Raw genomic sequence first — 14,821 nt, 5'->3', positions numbered from 1 at the left:
CATCATTATTGTTTAGATTGGGGTGGTTGATAATGATCTCACAAGCTTCCTTAAATTTGCATTCATACCATGTTTTGGTGTGATGTAGACAACTAGTGCTTTTCCAGTCAATTCTATGTAAGGTGTTCAGAGCATGATCAGAAAGGCCAGTTTCACCATAATTATTATATTTGATGTGTCGTTTATGTTCTTTTTGTCTGATTGGAATTGTGCGTCCTGTTTCTCCTATGTATGGTATGTTGCAGGTGCTGTAAATATGGCATACTCCAGGGTGGGCCAACGGAGGGAGAGGGTCTTTGGATGAGTTGAGTAAGCTTTTTAATTTTGCAGGAGGTTTAAAGGTGGCTTTGAGGTTGTATTTTTGTAGTACTCTGTTTATTTTGTCTGATGTTCCTTTAATGTAGGGAATAGTTTTACTGTAGTCTGGTTTGTCATTGTGTTTTATTGAGGTCTTGTAGTACTGATCACTTTAAATTCGTTTTTCAGTGCCTGTTCACTGGAGCAGATCTTCAGAGCCCTGTTTTTTTAGGGTATTGATGATACCTAGTTTTTGTGTTGGGTGGTGGAGTTTATGTGTATATATTGGATGTATGTGTCGGGTTCCGGTAAACAGTGAAGGAAAGATTGTCCGAGGGAAGACATATGACAAGTGTATCTCGAAACGGCAGTGTGTTATGTTTTTCAATCTCAATTGTGAACTGTATACGTTTGTGTTGCTTGTTTAGGTGGCTAAGGAAAGTGTCTAGCGGCCATGAGACCAAATCACGAAAACATCGTCAGTGTATCTGAGCCAAACTTTGGGTTTTAAAGGGGAGGAACCTAGAGCAAGTTGTTCAAAATGTTCCATATAAAAGTTAGCAATCGGGGGGGATAATGGCGAGCCCACGGCTGTGCCTTCTTTTTGTAGGTAGAAAGCGTTTTGCCATACAAAATAACCAGAATGTAATACATGCGCAAAGAGTGCCATGATATCTGGAGGAAATTTGTTCTGTGAAAGAAGAATTGTGTCGTTGATTGGAACATTCGTAAAGAGGGCAGAGATGTCAAAACTAACTAATAGATCATCTTTTTTCTAATGTAATGTCTTTGATGATGTTTATGAAGTGTTGTGTGTATTTTTGATATAGGAGGGGGAATGACCTACCTACTCCTTGAGTGTTGCCGCTAATTTTTTGGCTAAGTGATAAGTTGGGCTATCAATCCCTTCGACTATAGGCCTTAACGGTGTGTTTTCTTTTTGAATTCTATATTTGAAATGTAACGCAGCTTGTCTTGTATATTTATGTATGCTCCAGATGATGATCTTGATATGAAGATCGAAACGTCGGGATAATAAAAAGAGTTATTCTAACACGGTTGTAGAATCCATAATTTCAAAAATGAATGCTGATCACCGTGTAACACTAAAAGAAAGGATAAAACATCATTCCAACTGATGTTTCTAGTTGGAATGATGATGATTTAAATTAAAAACACATCCATCTAGGTTATATGGTCTTCCCAAGCTTTATACTCTTGATTATGTTGGTTGTCATCATCATATAAATTATTCAAGTATCTTTCAATTTTGTTCCCTATATTCACAGAGAATGTCCACCTCATTAAGAATACTCTGGACATAACAAAATTTACAATTTTTCTGCGCTTATCTCATATTATGATCAGTTTAGATATTGTCTTGCATTTCACAAACATACCTTTAAAAGATATCACCAAATTACTTAAGTAAGATTTTCTCATCCAAGACCAGTAAATTTTCTGATTTTTTAATTTATTATGGATGCTTGTCAGAAAAAATTGTATCAACAAACTGAAGGTTTGTTGATACAATTAGAAATCATTCATACCAGTTAAAATGTTTTGTTCTCAGTTGTACACTGTGGTTTCAAGTCAATCAGGCACTTGCTATTGAATACACATCCAACCACCTTGCTTCTGTTTCCTGGCATTTCAGACAGTCATAATGGAAAATTTTTACTGCTTGTAAAAGCAGGGGCATAAAATTCTCAAGCTATTCAACATCTATGTAGCATTTCATTCTATCCAGAAAATCTCTATTTTTCTTTCCTCACCTAAAATAAGCTTCCTCCCCTAAATGGGAGGAAGATTCAGGCATTTACCAAATTTCTTGCTCTTATGACTATTTTATTTTGGATAATTTGGAAGATCTGACTCCGTTCATCATGAGAAATATAAAACATATATCAAGTATCGTGAACCTGAACAATCTTGCCTTGTGGAACTTGCCACCTCTACTAAGCATAGGGCATTATGAAAACACAAAAATTCAACATAAGAGTACATTCTAAATGAAACATCTTTGTAAAAAAAAAGCTGCGATTCATTATTACATTATCCTAACTTCCCCCCATTAAATCTAGGAATTTAATGATTGTTTATTACTTTACTTAAGCTGTTTTTTGTGTACTGAGGATGCCTCTGATATATGAACAAAAATTCTACATTCAAATGCTTAATTTTAATATAAATCTTTCATTGTTTATAGTAGATACGATGATTGATATATAAAGAAGGAACAAAGTGAATGAAAAAAAGTGCTTTAGGGAACACCAGCATTACTTACATAGGTTGAGACCACCATTATATGACAAAAAAAAGCTGGTACCCAATTGCTTAATTCAGAAAATAAACTAGATGGGAGTTTACCTAGGCCAATATGCTATATCAAACAACAAAATAGTCAAACCATTGAGGACCTTTTCGTGGCAGAAGAGGAAATAATAACCATGTAGGCAGGCTCAGTTGTTGGACATCATCACTTTTTCACAGTATTTCACATCAAATTCATGATATGCACCCTCAGGGAGTGTACAGGATAATCATGATAGTACTACATGAAAAAAAGTTACCATTGCTAACTTTCAATGAACAATTTTCCTCCACATTAATCTGTTATCTGTCAAGACCCCAACATTGTCAAATGTTATATTTCTCTTGTTTAAGGCACTTTTTACTGTATCAATCCATTTACATCTTGATCTTCCTCTGGGTCTTTTTCCTGCCAACCTGGCAAAGAACACTAATTTTGCTAATTTTTCCTCTCCCATTCTATTTAAGTGACCATACCACCTGAGATTAGCTCTACTAGCACATTCCTGAATGATAACAATTGGCAAGTCTTTCCTAATATCCTAAATTTTAATGTGATACTGCCACTGATGCAATCTTTTCACTCTACTGATCTTTCTCAGAACTCGCATATTAGAGGTCTCCAGTCTTTGATCAAGTGTTTTATTTCTAACCCAGCTCTCAGATCCATAAATGAACATTGTATATAGCTTCTTGTATACAGCTTCTTGTATACAGCTAATTTAGTGTTTTGACTAATTTTTTTCTTATTCCATATAAATTTATTCAGCTACCTTCCTATCATACCAGATTTAATAATTTTGTTGTCCATTTCCATATATTATTATTATTGCATCCTCCATGAAGTCAGCAGAGTTGTGGGAGGTTCATTCAACTAACAACATATTTATCATACCGAATCTTAAAATCCTTAACACTCCTTGCATTAACGACACATTCTGGTAATGTGTTCCATTCACTGACAATTCTCCATGTAAAAAATCTACTCCTCGCACCCTTCTTCACCACACTGTTACATAACTTCCAGAGACGGCCTCTGGTTTTTCACCTCTCACCTTCTACTCTTTTATAATCCCATACGGATTAATTGGATAAAATTCTCTCACTAACTTAAATGTCTCTATCATATCACATCTTTTCCTCCTATCCACCAAACTCTGCAATACACATTTTTCAACCTCTCTCCATAGCCAGCATTCCAAAGTCCTGATATTGTCATAGTTACTCATCTTTGGACCCTCTAGAATGTTTCCATATCACACTGAAAACCAGGCACAATCAAATTTGAGCACAATAGTTCAAGTGTGGTCTGACCAGTGCTTTATATAGTGGCACAACCACTTCCTTATCTTTTCATGTTACAGTACTTCTTATCATAGCAGAACTATGATGTGCAGCATTTGCAACATGCTCTCTAAACTTCAGTCTACTGTCAACAGTACAGCACCATCAGTATAGTACACAGCCTTATATTTCTGCACTCCAAAATGCAACACCTTGCACTTATTAATATTAAAACTAACACCCCACTCCTCTGTCCATGTCAAAAATCTATTCACATCTTCCTGAAAGGAATTAAAAGTATCACTGCTACTTTTAATTCTCCCCAACTTTGCATCATCAGCAAACAACTGAAAATCTCCTTTCTTTACCAGTCAGTTCCATATGATATATCATTTACAAACAAGTTAAACAGCAAGGGCACAAGAACAGAACCCTGGGCCATCCCCAGGGTTATGTTCTTGTGCCCTTGTTCTGTTACATACTATCCATTCCCATCCTCTGCAGCTTGTATACCAACTTATCATATGGTAATCTGTCAAATGCTTTTGACAAGTCCAAGAATATTACCGTATGATTCTCACTCCTTACCCTATCTTAAAATGTAAGTAAATTGCTAAAAAAAGACCTACTCTTTACAAATCTATGCTCATCATCATAAAGAATGTTATGTCCATCAAGCCAATCTGTATTCTATTCCTAATCAATCTCTTCAACACCTAAACCATAACTACAGCTACACAGACCAGTCTATAATTTTGGTAACTTCTGTCCTAGAACCATGCTTGTGGATTGGTACTGTTTTGCCTTCTTTCCACTCCTTACACACATTGCCCACTGCAAGACTTTTATTAAATAACCCAGGTCAAGGGCCCAGCCAACTGTTGTGTATATTCCTTAAGTGGCGATATGTCATTCAATTCCACAGCCTTATTAACATCTAACCCAATCAACACCAGATACATCTCAAATTCTTTCACTTCCAATTCTCCTAACACTTGCCTCCCATCTTCATATTGCACTGGATCATTTACATCGGTGTAATATACATTGATAAAGTGCTTGTTCAATAATTCCAGTATATTCATTGCAACTGTTATTCTGCTGCTATGACTATCCAGTAGTCAATCTGCTATAATTATTCTTTCTCTTGCTTGCCATACAGCAGAAAAATTCCCTTGAGTTACCTTGGCCTGACTAGCCAATCTCCTCTCATACCTTTTCTTTCTTTACCATGCTCATCACCTTCCTAGCCTGCACTTTGTACTCTTCATAGATCTGATCACTACACACTATCTTGTACCTCCTTTAGCATTTTCTTTTCCAATACATCATCATCATCAAATTCCTGCCATGTACCCTCAAGGGGTGCACAGGATATGATAGTACCACATGAAAAAAATTTTGCTGTCATTTTGCTGCCAACCTGGCAGAGAACACTTGTTTTGCTAATCTTTCTTCGCCCATTCTGTTTAAGTTAGCATACCACCTGAGATTATCTCTGCTAACGCATTCCTGGATGGTGACAATGTCAAGTTCTTTCTTAATATCCTCGTTTTTAATATGATATTGCCATTGATGCCATCTGTTCATGCCTATAATCTTTCTCAGGACTCTCATATCTGCCATCTCTAGTCTTTGGTCAAGCATTTTACTTCTGACCCAGCTCTCAGATCCATGAGTTAAAAGTGGTTTGAACACTGTCATGTATACAGCTAATTTAGTGTTCCGACTAATTTCTCTCTTATTCCATATGAATTTTTTCAATTGATTTCCTACCATACCAACTTTGTTGATTCTATTGTCTATTTCTATATTTAATTTACCATCTTCACTAAAAACCGTGCCTAAGTAGCTGAAATGTTTTACTTGTTCCACATGTTCTCCATTCACAACACAGTTGACATTTTCGATGATTCTGCCTATTTTCTTCGTCTTTATCTTTTTATTGCTGACCTTCATACCATATCTATTACAACAGCTATTCAATTTAGTCAGAGAATCTTGCAGACTCGTAGTGGATTTATTTAGAAGTATAACATCATCCACATAAAGCAAAGAGCTGACATTAACATCTCCAATTTTGATATCATGTTTAATACCACTTTCCTTCATAATGTGATCCATATAGATAATGAATAACAGAGGGGATAATGTACATCCCTGTCTCACACCAGATTTAACATTAAACCATCTTGCTGTACTTCCTTCAATTCTAACTCCTGACTTATAACTAAAAAAAGACTAAGTATTGCTTGATATAATGCCCCATTGACACCATATAACTGTAACGTATTGAATAGCTTTTCTCTTGGCACCTTGTTATATGCCTTTTCCAGATCGACAAAACTTAAATACAGATCTCTGTTATATTCCCACGCTTTCTCAACTATTTGTCGTAAAGTGAAGATCTGATCCTGACAGCTTCTATTTGGAGTGAATCCAGCTTGTTCTTCACCAAGCTTTTCTTCCACAGTTCTTCTCGACCGTTTCTCAAGTATACTTACATAGATCTTGCCAGGAACACTCAGTAGGGAAATACCTCTATAATTCTCACATGCAGTTTTATTTCCCTTTTTATATATGGGTACTATGAGAGCTCTACTCCAATCATCGGGAATTCGTCCCTCTGTCCAGTCTTTCTGAACTATGCAGTGCAGCCACTGTAAGACTTTTATAAAACCATACTTCTGCATTTCTGGTCGAATATCAGCTACTCCTGCTGCCTTTCCACATTTCAAGCCTTTGATGGCTTTTTCTACTTCAAGTATGGATATGTATTCCTGACTGCATGCCTGGTCGGTGTTTTTTACCACTGTGCTGTCATCACTGCTTGTTTCATTTAGCAGTTTTTCAAAGTAGTTACTCCATACTTCAAGGATATCCTTTTCTCTCATTTTCATGTCACCTTTAACATCTCTAATTCCTTTTACAGCACTCTTTCCTCCATTCCTAAGCTTCTTCAACAACCTCCAGAATATTTTGCCACCTTCTTGATATTTATTTTCTATATTCTTGAAAAAGTCCTCCCATGATTTTTGTTTAGCTAGTTTTACACAGTGTTTAGCATTCTTGCATTTGTCTCTGTATTCTCTAAGAGCACAAGCTGACTTATTTGACAGGAACTTTTGATATGCTTTCTTCTTTTCCTTCACTGCCTCTTTAACTTCCTGTGTCCACCAGGGAGTTCTGATTTTTTTTATCCTTGCAGACAACCTCACCACATGCCTCTCTGGCAGAATCAATCAATGTTTTCTTCAGAGTTTGCCACTGAATCTCCAAGGTTTGATTCCTGATCTCAAACCCTTTCATTTTTTCTTCAATAATCTTTGTGTATTTTACTCTACAGTTCACATCTGAGAGTTGCTCAAATTTTATTCGCTTTAAAACTTTCTTACATGTTATTCTTTTCAATATGAAATTCAATTTTATCCTGCTCAAGACTAAATAATGATCACTTCCAATTTCAAATCCTCTGTACACTCTGGTGTCCTGCACCAGGAAGAAAACATCACTATCAACAATAACATAGTCAATGATACTTTTCTTATTCCTCGCCTCTTCTCTCCATGTGAATTTGTGCACATTTTTATGTTGGAACATGGTGTTAGTAATAACCAGTCCATGTCCTGAGCAGAAATCCAACAGATATTTGCCATTATGATTAGCTTTGCTCTTGTCTCCAAATTTTACCAAAATATTTTTGTATGTCTCACAATCACTTCCTACTCTGCTATTTAGATCCCCAACAAGGACCAACTTTTCCTTTTTCATTGTGTCAGTTGCTTTCTCTAAAGCCTCAAAAAATTCCTCCACTTTTACCTTAGTAGAACCTTCTGTGGGACCATAGGCACAAATAAGTCTCATTGTCCAGTTACCCATTGTCATATTTGCCCACATTACTCTACTTGAGACTGACTGCCATTCAAGATTAGCCTCATATTTTGTGTTGAATACTATAGCTACTCCTTCTTTTCCTTGATTGTCATTGCCTGAATATAACATTTTGTATTTATTGCTCAGAAAGATCTCACCAGTTTTTATCTTTTTTGTTTCGGTCACCCCTATTATGTCGATCTGGTACTTATCTAATTCCTCAGCTAGCTCCATTTCTTTGCCATTCAGGCTTCTTATGTTGATAGTACCGATCTTTAACTCTGGTGATGTTGAGTTGGGGTTTGTTTTCAAATTCGTTCCAGTAGCTGACTTTTTGCTGTTCGCCCTGGTTCCCTGGCGAAAACAACGGGGGCCTTGTTTAACCGGGCGATGCCCCAGCTGGCATGAAATTTTGTCATGTCGTACCATCATTTTTTATTTTGGTTTAACCAATAAGAATACAATTTGGTCGGCTAAATCCCAAATTGCCAGCCCATCCTTGTTCATTCAGTATCCAAGTAGATACCCAACAGGGTGCACCACGAGAAGGTGAGGATTGGACATTAGGTCAGAAGCCCTGGTCGGTTCTCCGCATTCCTTTAAAGGCTATGTGGAGGTCTCCTCTCAGTTATACAGCTTTGACCCTTAAGCACCCCTATACGGCTTGCTTAATTGCGTGGTTCATCCATTTCTCTTCTACTCTATTTATTCGCTTAACCCTTGGTATGTAGTTATACTTTGCTTGTGTGAGATACTGCCTTGTGAATTTCCATGCACTGTCAACATCTTTTCTGCTCAGTTCATCTACCCAACATGCCGATTCTGACTGACTACAGAGCTTCCTATAATCACCTTCTTTATACTTCCAGATATATCCATTTTTGTCAGTAACCTTTTCTTGTTTCACCACTTCCTAAACAAGCACCTCATGATCACTCTCACCAACCAGCAGCAATGTCAACATCACATTAACATCTATATCTTGTGAAGTTATCACCAAATCCAAAACATTAAAGCCTCTAGTTGCTTCAGTCACATGCTGTTTAGGATATTTATCTCGCAGAAACTCAACAAATTCACTCTCCTTGTTCCCATACATACACTATTTCCTCCTTCCATTATGTGTTTCTGTAATTAAAGCCACCCATCAGAATCACCTTTTTACATGCCCAATCAGTATTCTCTACATTCCCTGGCCTATATCAGCATCCTATCAGATATTATCATCCGAAGACTACACTCAAATTCTCTGCAGGCACCACACTCTCAGGCAAGGCATTCCAATCCTTCACAACTTCATGCAAAAAACCTGCTTCTCACTCCCCTGCTCACACCCTCTTTATACAGTTTCCAGGGATGACCTCTGGTTCTCCCCTGATCTCCCACTGTTTTCTGTAGAACCTCTCCAACATCGATCCTATAACAACCCCTTACTAGCTTGTATGTCTCTATCATATCTCCCCTCTTCCTCCTATCCACTAGACTCTGTAAACTGCATCTTTCCTCATATTCGACATTCCAGAGGTCAGAAACTACCTTAGTCAGTTGCCTCTAGACCCTTTCCAAAATCTCTTCATCCTTTTGAAAACCAGGTGACCAAATCTGGGCACAGTAGTCCATGTGTGGCCTAATGAAAGCCGTATACAATGGAACAAGAATCTCCCTACTTCTACAAGTCAGTGTAATCCTCTGCATCATTCCCAGAAGTCTTTGTGTTGTCTTCACAATTTTGGCAATGTGTCCCCTAAATTCAGATCTTTATCCACTATCACCAAGATCTCTTATTTCCTCCACCTCCGACAATATATCCCCACCAAGCATAAATTCTACATCCCATCTTTGTTTGCCAAATTTTAAAGCCTTACATTTTGCAACATTGAACTTGCATCCCCATTCCCGTGCCCAGTCACTCAACATCTTTTCTACTCATAGTTCATCCCAACTTTGCATCATCTGCAAACAACTCAATATCTCCATCCAAATCTTCGCTAATATCATTAACATACAAGTTAAACAGTAATGGCCCTAAAACAGATCCCCTGAGGTACACCACTAGTGACTTTCCTTTTCTGGGATATTGCTTCTCCCATACACAACTTGCTGATACCTATCAGATAGCCAGTCTCTGATCTAATGCACTAATCTAACATCCAACCCCATCTGCTCCAGTTTGACCATCAACTTATCATGTGGTAATCTATCAAAAGCCTTTGCAAAATCTAAGTATACTACTGTGTATTCCTCTTCTCTGTCCAAGACAGCAGTCATCTTATTGTAATAAGTAGATTATTACTAAAACATGACCTCCCTTTAGCAAATCCATGCTGTTAATCAAAGATAACACCATTGTCGTCAACCAATTCTCGATCCTAGTTCTCACAAGCTTTTCCAACAACTTATCCACAACACCTTACACACAGATAGGCCTATAATTTGATGCTCAAGATCTATCACCTCCCTTATGAAGCAGCACAGTCTTGCCCTCCTACCACTCCTTAGGAACTTGACCCAGTGCAAGACTCATTAAAAAAAAATGTCAAGGCAGATGTCAACCTCCCTGGCACATTCCTTCAGAATACATGGTGATATATTATCAAATCCCACATATACTAGCCTGTTAATTTCAACATCACACCAAACAAATTAAAAATTTGTGCATGCACTATCAACTTCCATACTTTGTGAACACAATTCCTCTTCTATCATTAAGCATTCTCCTCCTCCTGTTTTCACATTTCTGTCCTTCCGGAATATAAAAGGAGAAATAAAATTCAATGTGATAATTACACAGGTATTTCTCTATGGAGTGTTCCTGGTAAGATTTATGCAGGCATCTAAGAGCAGTTGTGGAAAGGAAGCTTAGTGAAGAACAAGCTGGATTCAGGCCAAATAGAGGTTGTTAGTTTGCCATCTTCACTAAAAATTGTGCTTAAATAGCTGAAATATTTTACTTGTTCTATAGGTAACTGTATCCATTCAGGATACAGTTGAGGTTTTCAACGTTTCTGCCTATTTTCATTGTCTTTGTCTTTTTATTGCTGATTTTTCATACCAGATTTATTACAAGTTATTCGGTTTAGTCAGACAATCTTGCAGACGTGCTGGGTTTATTCAGAAGTATAACATCATTTGCATAAAGTAAAGAACTAAGATTAGCATCCTTTGCCTCTATACCTTTTCTAGATCAACAAAATTTAAATACAAATCCTTATATTCCCAAGATTTCTCAACTATTTGTCTTCAAGAGAAAATCGAATCTTAACAACCACAACCTCTATTTGGCCTGAATCCAGATTGTTCTTCACCAAGCTTCCATTCCACAACTGTTCTTGGCCATCAAGTATACTTGCATAAATTTTACCAGTAATATTTAGTAGGGAAATACCTCTGTAATTCTCACATTGTTTTATTTCCCTTTTTATAGATGGGTACTATGAGAGCTGTGCTCCAATCATCCAGAATTTGACCCTCTGACCAGGCTTCTGAATTATGCAGTGCAGCCACTGTAAAACTTTTATACCTCCTATTTGAATATTTCTGGTCAAATTTCATCTACTCCTGCTGCCTTTCCACATTTCAGTTTTTGATTACTTTTTTTTTTACTTCAAGAATGGATATGTATTCCTGACTGCATTCTTGTTTGGAGTTTTATACCACCCTTCTTGTTTCATTTAGCAGTCTTTCAAAGCAATTACTCCAGACATCTAGAATATCTTTATCTTTGGTTTTCATGTCACCTTTGAGCCTCCGTAGCTCAGTCAGTATAGATGAATCCCTTTGGTCAAAAACACCTGGGTTCGATTCCCGTCCATGACGCGAGGAATCTTTATCTGGTCTCTTTCGACGAAAGGTGAGTTAGATTCATACAGAGGGTTTTTTTCACCTGGAAACTTGGGTTTTTCATCCCCCAGAACAGGCAAACCGGCCTGTGAATACACACACAGATTTACAGTCACAAAATACATACTTAATCCCTCACTAGGAGGGCTCAACCAGTCCAAAGTTGAGGAACGGGGGGGGGGGGGGAACCCCCACGTGTATAAATAAATAAATGTCACCTTTATCATCTCTGATTCCTTTTATGGTACTCTTTCCTCCATTTCTAAGCTCTTCAGTAGCCTCTAGAACATTTTGCCACCTTCCTGATATTTATTATTCATACTCTTACCAAAGTCTTTCCATAACTTTTGAGAAAATAGCTCTCCTACATTTTTCTCTGTGTTCTTTTAGGGCATCTGTCGACTTATTTGCTAAGAACTTCTAGTATGTTTCTTCTTTTCCAGGACTGCCTCTAACTTCCTAAGTCCACATTGAAGTTTTGATTTTTCTATTCTTACAGACAACCTCACCGCATGACTCTTTGGCTGAATTGATCCATATTTTCTTCAGGGTTTGCCACTGAATCTCTCAATTTAAAACTTTCTTACACACTCTTCTGTTCAATATAAAATTCAATTTTATCCTACTCAAAACTAAATAATGATCATTTCCTATTTCCAATCCTCTGTATAATCTTGTGCATAATAACATATCTAAAAGATAAAGATGAAAAAATAAAGAAATTTCAGAAAATCTGTAGAACAATTTAAAGGAATGAAAAAAAAAAAAACACAAGACGAGAAACTCAGCTAAAATTTTATAAAGTAATTACCACTCCTATTCGGTTATATGGTTCAGAAACATGGACAGTTAAAAAGAAAGATGAAAGTTAAGTACAAGTTGCAGAGATGAGATTTTTAAGAACAATTAAAGGATGCACAAAATTGGACCATATAAGTAATGAAGACAATCAGGAAAGAACTAGATATTTATAGCATAAATGAGAAGATCAAGGAATATAGAGAAATGGAAAGAACATTATCTAGGGTGGAAAGATGTCAGCTACCAAAAGAGATGGATAGATATAGGGAAAGAGAGAGAAAGACCAGCAACAAGACGGAAAGATGAGTGGAGCTAGAAGAGGCAAATGCATAATTCTTGAAGAGAAGAAGAATCTTGTGTCCTGAACCAGTGGGAAAATATCACTATCGATTATAACATCATCAATGAGACTTTTCTTACTTCTTGCATCTTCTCTCCATGTGACTTAGTGCATATTTTTATGTTGGAACATGGTGTTAGTAATAACCAATCCATTTATATATTTGGTTTAATCCTTTATCCAAGTATAAGCAAACAAAGTTTGTGCCTGAAGTATTTTCAGAACTGGGGAAACTCATGGCAAAGGTGGTATAAGTTCTCATCACTTGCCTTAGTATCCCATAATGCAAAGCCAAAGCTCCACATCTCCTTGTGGAGATGTATAATGCTATGCATTAAGGGAAGGGTCATTACCCAGACCAGTTTCGACCTTTATTGAGATCTCATCAGTAGGAGCTGGACCCAGAGGTGGTGATACTAAGGTAGGGATCCCAGACGTCCCATAAAATACGAGATCGTCCCATATTTGGCTAATGTGTCCCGTTGTCCCGAGAAAGCTGTTCAGGACAGCTTTTTGTCCTGTAGAGTTCAAGACTGAATAACAAAATCGACGAGTTACAATTTCTATTCTATTACAAACACCGCTCTCCATCATTACAGGGAACTGTAGACGCATTGTTATTTTCTCAAGGCGAGTGATGGCAACACTGCAACAATGATAAGTTCATTAGAACAAATTGTCTGTAAAAACTGTAAAATCATTCTTCAGAGATGGTGTAGCTTTTCATGACATGATTCTTAAAAACAAACAATTGTTAAGCAAAATTCATTCTTCAGAAACATATTGCAAGAGTGAGCGAAACTGATTGATTAATAAGAATATTGTCAGGTGAGAAGGGCATTACTGTATTAACAATCTATTTTGTATCTATAATAGTAAGTAAAAAAACCATTTGAAGGCAACTTAAAGTGGCTTAATGAAAATATGCAGCCTAACAATTTGATTTAGTTATATTCAGTAAAGAAAGTGTGTGCATAGTAAACCTTACCACGCACACACTTGGAGAGTTAGAATCATTTTGTAAGACTGGCATATGTGATGGATGCATATACTAAACTTTCACCCTCAGTCATAAATGTCCCGTATTTTTTTCCAATGTATCTAGGATTCCTATACTAAGGTGGAAGTAATGTATCACCCACCTCTGGGTCTGGCTCCCGCTGATGATACCTCAATAAAGGTCGAAACCAGTCTGGGTAATGACCCTTCCCTTAATGCATAGCATTATACATGTCCGCAAGGAGATGTGCTTTGCATTATGGGATACTAAGGCAAGTGATGAGAACTTATACCACCTTTGGTATGAGTTGCCCCAGTCCTGAAAATACTTCAGGCACAAACTTTGTTTGCTTACACTTGGAAAAAGGATTAAACCAAATATATAATTGGTAGCATAGCCAAGTGAACAAACTTCCAATAACTAATCCATGTCCTGAACAGAAATCCAGCTGGCATTTACCATGATTATTAGCTCTGCGCTTTTCTTCAAATGTTCTCAAAACATTTCTATATGTCTGGTAATCATTTCTTACTCTGCTGTTTAGCTCTCGAACAAGGACCAACTTTTCCCTTTTCTCTGTGCCAGTTGCCTTCTCTGATTCCACCCTTTCTTTCTTGGTAGAATTTCTGTGGGAGCATTATTATTATTACACTTTGACACCTCCAGGGAGTCCAAAGACTCATCGAGGGAGGGCACCTACTCTGTAGCTCTCTGTCTCCAACTACACCAACGCCATCTACCACCCTTCACCACTAGAATTTCCACAAACATTCATGCCCACGGCAGGATTTGAACCCACAGCCTTTTGGCTGGAGAGCAGATATGCTAACCACTCGGCCAACCAGTCCAGCACAAATAAGTCTTATTGTCCAATTCCTCATTCTGATATTTGCCTACATGATATTGCTTGCCATTCAAGAAGATTATCTTCATATTTAGTGTTTAATATTACAGCTACTTCTTTTCTCTGATTGTTATTTACTGTATACAACATTTTGTATTTGTTGCTATCTAACCTGTTTTTGTCTAATTTCTTTTTCCATTTCTTTACAGTACCTCACAAAATAAATTAA

The 14,821-nt window shown here is 37.2% G+C and overlaps 1 protein-coding gene across 2 annotated transcripts in view; it reads left to right on the top strand.

Moving 5' to 3' along the window:
- capt (adenylyl cyclase-associated protein 1) overlaps nt 1-14,821 on the top strand; it is a 257,904-nt gene that overhangs the window by 11,786 nt on the left and 231,297 nt on the right. The window lies entirely within an intron of this gene.

The sequence above is a fragment of the Typopeltis vanoorti genome, chromosome 15, assembly GCF_054136105.1.
Source record: "Typopeltis vanoorti isolate ZY-2024b chromosome 15, IOZ_Tvanoo_1.0, whole genome shotgun sequence".
NCBI classification, from domain to species: domain Eukaryota; kingdom Metazoa; phylum Arthropoda; class Arachnida; order Uropygi; family Thelyphonidae; genus Typopeltis; species Typopeltis vanoorti.
This window is presented reverse-complemented; position numbering and strand designations above follow the sequence as displayed.